The sequence below is a fragment of the Ostrea edulis genome, chromosome 2, assembly GCF_947568905.1.
Source record: "Ostrea edulis chromosome 2, xbOstEdul1.1, whole genome shotgun sequence".
In the NCBI taxonomy this organism is placed as follows: Eukaryota; Metazoa; Mollusca; class Bivalvia; order Ostreida; family Ostreidae; genus Ostrea; species Ostrea edulis.
In genome coordinates this window covers 36,991,425-36,998,990 of record NC_079165.1, presented here as the reverse complement: position 1 = coordinate 36,998,990, position 7,566 = coordinate 36,991,425, and the positions used below count along the sequence as shown (strand labels likewise).

General features: G+C 35.2%; 1 pseudogene; it reads left to right on the top strand.

The window, feature by feature from the left end:
- Positions 1–3,298: 3,298 nt before the first annotated feature.
- The window catches only part of LOC125679281 (sacsin-like), a 50,717-nt pseudogene continuing 46,449 nt past the window's right edge, over positions 3,299–7,566 (top strand).

Genomic DNA, 7,566 nt, shown 5'->3' with positions numbered 1-7,566 from the left:
TTTATTAATTTTAATTGGTTAATTACATTTGAAAAATGAAATACATTGGACCATTTATTAGATAGACGACTTTATAGATGATTCTTGAGGGGAGACGGGGTATGGGGTCGGCAGGTTCGATATGAAGGAGGAAGCTACTCAGGTATACTGTGTCCATGGAGACGGGAGACACGGAATGCCGTCGTGTGTTGACAGGTGTCAAAACAGGGCTATCATGAGTAGCAAAAGAGCAATTATTGTTAAATTAAATGTTGTCGGTAACGCTTTGAACACGTTTATTCGGGAATATGCACTTTACAAACACTGTACCTTCGATTTCAGGTTAAAACAACATGTACATATAGACTTTGATTGGAATCTTCATAATTATTTAAGTCTGTCTAAATGTTGTAGTGAAATTAAACAATTTGGCAATGCTGGCAATAAGTAACCCATATCTAACCAATCATTTACATATCAAAAATACATGTACACGTAAGTGGAAAGCCGTTTTTGGTAGTTTGATATAAACGATAAATGAATAAATCATTTATGCGACTTTATACACATTTATTTCTATAACCCAGTCAAGAAATAAATATAATTATGCAGCATAATTTTCAGAACCCAAGATACACTTCACATGTATGAAATATTAAAAAATTAATATTGAATGACAACAACAAAATTGCCTGACAGAACATGGACGTCAATTGATTTTACGTTGTGAAATTGTGGTTATCAGACTTATAAAAACTCTGTATGTATCTTTTTTTCACACATATTCATAAACTATCATTTTGATATATATTCATAAAAAAGTGTCACATAAGTATTTTGAATATGTGCTGTTTTCATGTATAATGTATTGTTTTTCTTTTTAATTACATTTTAAGTCATTTATCTTTAATTTGGACTACCGTATTGACGCGCTCCAGCGATTATCGACAATGTTTATTGATAATCTCACTGTCGGCTTAGCTCCTCCCACTAGTTATTTTGACCCCGCCTACTGGGACTACTTGGACTGCTGGGACTGCTTTTCGGTTTGTTTACTGGGACTGCCCTGGGACTGCTCTGGGACTGCTAAGCAGTCCCAGAAAGCAATCCCCGGGACTGCTCTGGGACAGCTTTCTGTCAGGTTGGGTCTGGTTGGTACTGTATTAAATCGTGCATTTCATTATCTTTTGATATACAAGAAATGTTTTAGAAAAATAACGCTTCATACTTAGGTATTTTATTGAAAGGAGATATTAACGGCAAACTGACAACTCAACTGTATGGCAAACGGGATGATTTCAGCTTCTCCATTGTTAACTTCCCATATTTATGTAGCAATATTCCATTATCACCTGCAAATGGTATTTATATCTCTCAACTGATTCGATGCGCAAGAGCTTGTTCTGCGTATAGTCAGTTTTTAAATCGAGGTAACCTACTGACAAAAAAGTTGATGGTACAGGGGGTTTAACCAGTCTCGATTGAAGTCAGCATTTCGCAAATTCTATGGTCGTTATAACGATCTAGTTCGTCAATACAACCTATCATTGGGTCAAATGCTGTCTGACATGTTTCATACCGATTGTTAAGCCGTTCTTGGCACACTGATTTTGACTACGGATAACTCCGTTTACCTGATTAGGATATCGGGCTCACGGCGGGTGTGACCGGTCGACAGGGGATGCTTACTCCTCCTAGGCACCTGATCCCACCTCTGGTGTGTCCAGGGGTCCGTGTTTGCCCAACTATCTATTTTCTATTGCATGTAGGAGTTATGAGATTGATTACTGTTCGTTATCTTCACCTTTCATATGCCCAAACTCTCGTGTGGAAATATCAAAACGAGTAAACTTTTCATTAAGAATTTCTGAAGTGATAGGGAAAAGCATGGATTATTTACTAGTCATGGATAACTATAACAATAAGTTTGATATCTCGTGATACTGAGCAAACATTTCCAAATAACCTGTCATTCGGATCATGACATTTGACATTGTGTTTTGAAAACCAAGGGGGTTCATTTACTCTTTAAGGGGCACCAGGGTATCAAGTTTATTGTCTGTCATGAAAATGGTTCTAAAGATATTATGTGGACAATATCCCATTATGTCCAATTTGACTTTTGACCTGACAAACAATAAGAATCATCTACTATCCATAGACAACCACTGTACCAAGTTTGGTAACTGTCAAGCAAACAGTTCTCTAGATATTGAGTGGTTGATATGCCTTATGTCCAGAGAAATTTTACCAGTAACCCGAACCAATGAACCAAGTTTAATGTCTGTCAAGCAAAGGTTTCTCAAGATATTGTGCAGAAAATAACTTGCTATGTCCAGTTTGACCTTTACCTTTGACACTGTGACTTAAAAATCAAATAGGGGTTATATACTTCTTACAAGAAATATGTGTACCAATTTTTAAGTCTAGTAATCATATAGTTCTCATGATATTGAGTGGACAATGTCTTATTATGTCCAGTTTGATCCTTGACCTGAAAATCAATAGTGGTCATTGCTCGCTAGGAACAATCACTGTTCCATGTATGATAACTGCCAAACAAATGGTTCTTTAGATATTTAGCGGACAAGACTTGGACTGACCATTGACCTTGTCACCTAAAAATCAATAAAGGTCATTTACTGTCTGGGGACAAATTACTGCACCAAATTTGGCAATTGTCAAGCAAAGGATTCTTTAGATATTGAGTGGAAAATGTTTGGTTTACAAACTGACAGACCAACCAACCGACAGGTGCAAAGCAATATACCCCGTCTTTCTCAAAGGGGGCATAAAAGTTAAGCAACACTTTGGATTTATTGTGACAAGAAAGGGCTGAAGTATACAATGTGCATGTATAGCAGCATATCACAATCTATTCGGATGATAAGGAAACAGAGTTTAGTTAATGTACATTTCAATAAATTCATGTACATATATCAACTTTTCTAGCCCAATATTTCAACAAATTTTGTCTACTTAGAAACACTGTCAACGTATTTCAGATCTGAATCTATAAAGATATCTAACATACCCTATTGTATTACCATAATTATTTGCTTTTAAATCAATGCTAATACAAACAACTGCACCTGTCACTCCGCCATCTGTAGTGCATAATCCAAAGACAGTCGCACGACCACTTACGACATCGACAAATATAGACGCTGATTAACAACATCAATCTGCTTGATATTGCACAAACTCGTGTAAAACGGTTCATTTAGTGCTCATAATCTCTCAACAACAAACCCTCAACTGATCAACTATACTTCCTGTGTAAAACTTTGATACAAGTAAGGATTCCCGCCTTGTTTTTAAAAAAAAGCCTATGCATATGCATGATATGCTCGTAGCAGATATGCTTTGTTTCACTTTTGCTTCTGCGAAAAGGAAGTGTAACCAGTGCGCATGAGCTCTCAGCTTATTGATCTTCACCTTGCATTTGTCATTCATCGATTTTAGCGAAAACATCGAAGAGAGGAACAACAGTCAACAGAAAATGGGATAGACCGTGAACCATTTCAGAGGTAAAGTCAAAGTGTAAAAGTTAAAGCAAAAGTGAGAGAGGCTATAAAATATTGGTAAAACTGTTTTATATCCTTAGTCATTGTCTCGTTCTATGATTGACTGCATCTCATTAATAGTTGCAAAGGAGAATACGGAAGATGTGATCTCATTTTCGTTAAGGTGGTCAATTACACAATAATGTCTCGCAATGACCAGGACCTGATGACAGCTGTATTAACCACGATTTTGCAATCGTAAAAGTGATACAAATTATCCCTTATTTTGTATGATTTTGTGATTTGGGGGATGAAAAAAGTGTTTTTTCTTTGCAAGATTTCAAAATTCAAACTTTGCTTTTATCTAAAAGCTTATGAACACTTCCAATACAGCGGGATATTCTCGCAAAAACGCGATTGTTCTTTAGCAAGAGTAAATATATCCCGTACCACCGCGAAAAACAGCCGCGGAGTAAATCTCTTCATGATTCACGTGAAAAGAAGAAAAAAATGCTAACATGTTTGATACTTCTGCAAATATATAAATCAAAACAAACACAGTCACGATGTGCCTTAAATTTCAGACTCCCTTCCTCTTATGCAACAACGTTGATCAGAACTTTACTGATTGTGTTCAGAATCTCTACTGTATCTATTTATAGATTTCCTTGTCAGCATTGCTTGCATACTAAGTTTAGATGCAGACAAACTGAACCCAGTGTTTCTTTGTTTGCAAGAGTGAATAAGTATCAGATATGCTAAACCTGTGCAAAAAGGGAATTTGTAATAGTGACTCTCGTTATGCACACAAAGAACATACATGTATGCAAGGTGTAGATTTTATTATAATGTTACAGAAAACAATACCCAAATCACTGGACCAGTGTATTTTATATTTGTTATTGGTTTCATATTGATTTTCAAGTTTCCAATTGTAAAATAATCATTTGTAAAGTTATTGAGATCATTTGTTTATTTTTGCAGTCACCGGTAATATCGCATGAGAAAATATCAAGCAGTACATGGGGTCATATATAGTTTATTCATCACAATTTCTATTCATTATTTCTACTCTGATAATTCAAATGGATCCAGTCTTCTTGGAATTCCGAACTCAAAATATTTAGGAGAGAATCTGACATGAAGTTTCACAAGCTTGTTAGTTAAACATTTCAAAAGGTTTTGATATATGCATGTCATCAACATCCTCATAGGAATGATTGTCAGACCCTGCTAATTGCACACTTTCAATTATGTAATAATGAATATGCCCTTCATTGAAATATTCTGGTAAATTAGTAGATGGAAAAAATTTCCAGGGGGGGGGAGGGGTAGAGTTCTTGAACAAGAACATCTATCATGTGAAGTTGATGCTTTCAGGTCTGATGCTTTCAATTCCATACATTTTCCGGCATGAACACTAACATTTATATAAGAGTTTCTTGTTCATATTGAGTTTTTCAATTTGTAAAATGATACCAAAGGATGGTAAGTTTTTTTTTCACTCAGTCGACATGCATTTGCTCAGAAGTAGATACAAAAGAATAGAAATATATATAACCACACACACACACACACACACACACACACACTGACGTTGATGCACGCTTTATGGTATTTTGTGATTTTCTATTAAGGCAACATAGGGCATGATAATACTGGGAGTTATTGGGTGTTAAGTCGATGAGGTATAACATAGTGACATCATCTGTTGCCTGTATATCTTGGTAGATGGTGGACATATTTGATTACCTATGTTGAGCTTAACATGTATCATCTATTGATGCTATACATAGAATAATACCGATTTAATTAAGGTTTTCATCAGCAAGCCATCAAAGTATATTATGACTTTAATATGAAGACTAGAGCATGATGAAGTATTTTCAAAATGCTAAAACATGATGTATCGTGACGATACATCATGTTTTAGCATTAGCCAGTTCAAAGTCCCCATGTGGGTTTAGAAGTATTTCATCTCAAATTGTAGATATCTGTAAACCTAATGCAGTTTCATGTTGAAGCATGATATAAGCATACTGATCTGGACTTATCTATCATGATGTAATTTCATGTTGGTAGAAGCATTATGTTTTAATGGCAATTTGGGGATCTGCATTGATTTTATTAACATGATGCAATTTCATGTTCCTCAATGCATGCTATAATTTTCATGCACGTTTAAAGGACCCATGCTTGTGTTACAGGTTGTATTTTCATGTTATAAAAAGCATGATGAAAGATAACGAACAATGATCAATCTCATAACTCCTATAAGCAGTACAAAATAGAGAGTTGGGCAAACACAGACCCCTGGATATATCTAACAATCAGTATGAAACACGTCAGACAGCATTTGGCCCAATGCTAGGTTGTATTGGCAAACTAGATTGTTATAATGACCATATAATTCGAGAAATGCTGACTTTCAACGACACTGTTGAAACCCATGCACCATCAACTTGTTTGTCAGTAGCCTGTCTCGATTTAAAAACTGACCTTACACACGAAAATCTCTTGCGTATCGAATCAGTTGACAGATATCAATACCATATGCAGATAATAATGGAATATTGCCTTATAAATATGGGAAGTTGAGGATGAAGAAGCTGAACTCATTCCGTCTATATATTCCATGAATGAAAACATTTAATTATATTAAAGCTTGGTTGAGCATATACTATCAGTAAAAATGAATTAACATTGCCGTGTCCTTGAGAACCCGTAATCTAAATTATCTAGCTTGAACATAATTTTTCGACGTATATAGGTCAAAATATCATCTCATTGTTTTGTATATTTTTTCTATATCAGAAATTAGTAAAGGGTCATTAAGTGTTGTGTAAGTGCACAAGAAAATTCAAGTATATAGACAAATGGCATGGCATTTTTAAATGATAATTTTTTTTCTTGAAAGTACTTGAGGGTTTCACGTAGGCATTCGTCCTGAAGCGCGTTACCTTTATGAAAGGTATGCTGGCATGGAGGTGTCTGACGCTCCAGAGACCTGAATGACTACATGTATAGACTGGATAACCCTTTACCTAATTATGGAAGTTTCCAAACAGACACTGCACGAGGGGCTTTAGCTGTAAATGAAAATATTGTTTACTGATAAAAAAAAAATTCAATTAATGATTGTAAAATTTATACTCATGTATGAAATTGATTAATGATGAATGCAAATGACTTCCTGTGAAAGACTTGGATACAAATGAGGATGTCCGCCTTGTTGTTGTTTTTTAAAAACTCTATGCATATGTATGGTGTATGCTTTGTTTCACTTTTGCTTCTGAGAAAAGGAAGTGTAGCCTGTACGCATGAGCTCTCAGTTTATTTGTCATTCATTGATTTTACCCACAACGTCGAAGAAAGGAACAACAGCCAAAAGAGAATGGGATAGACTGTGGACAATTTCAGAGGTAAAATAAAAAAAAGAGGGCGTCTATAGAATATTAGTAACACTATTTTATATCCTTAGTCATTGTCTCGTTCTATGATTGACTGCATCTGATGGATAGTTATAAAGGAGTATACAGAAGTTGTGATCTCCTTCTCGTTAAGGTGGTTTATTACACATTAATGGCTCCCAATGACCAGGACCTAATGTCAGCTGTATGTTGCACGATGTCACCATCGTAAAAGAGATACAAGTTCTAAATCATTTTTAATGATTTGTGATTTTGTTTTTTTTTTAATAATGAAAATGGTTTTTTTTTTATTTGCAAATAAAAGACTTTAAAATCCAAACTTCGTTTCGATTTAACAGGTCGAGAACACTTCGCATACAGTGAGATATTCTCACAAAAACGCCATTATTCCTCTTAAGAGATTGATCACTATTCGTTATCTTCACCTTCCCTCTTTTACGAGAGCAAATTTATCCCGTACAAACGAGAAAGACACTCGTGATGTACATCTACTCACTTTTCAAATGAAAAGAAGAAAAGTGCTAACATCTCTGATACTTCTGCAAATATATAAATCAAAGCCAACACACTCACTATGTGCATTGGATCTCAGCCTCTCTCCCTGTTATGCAACAACGTTGATAAGAAATTCATTAACTGTGTTCAGAATC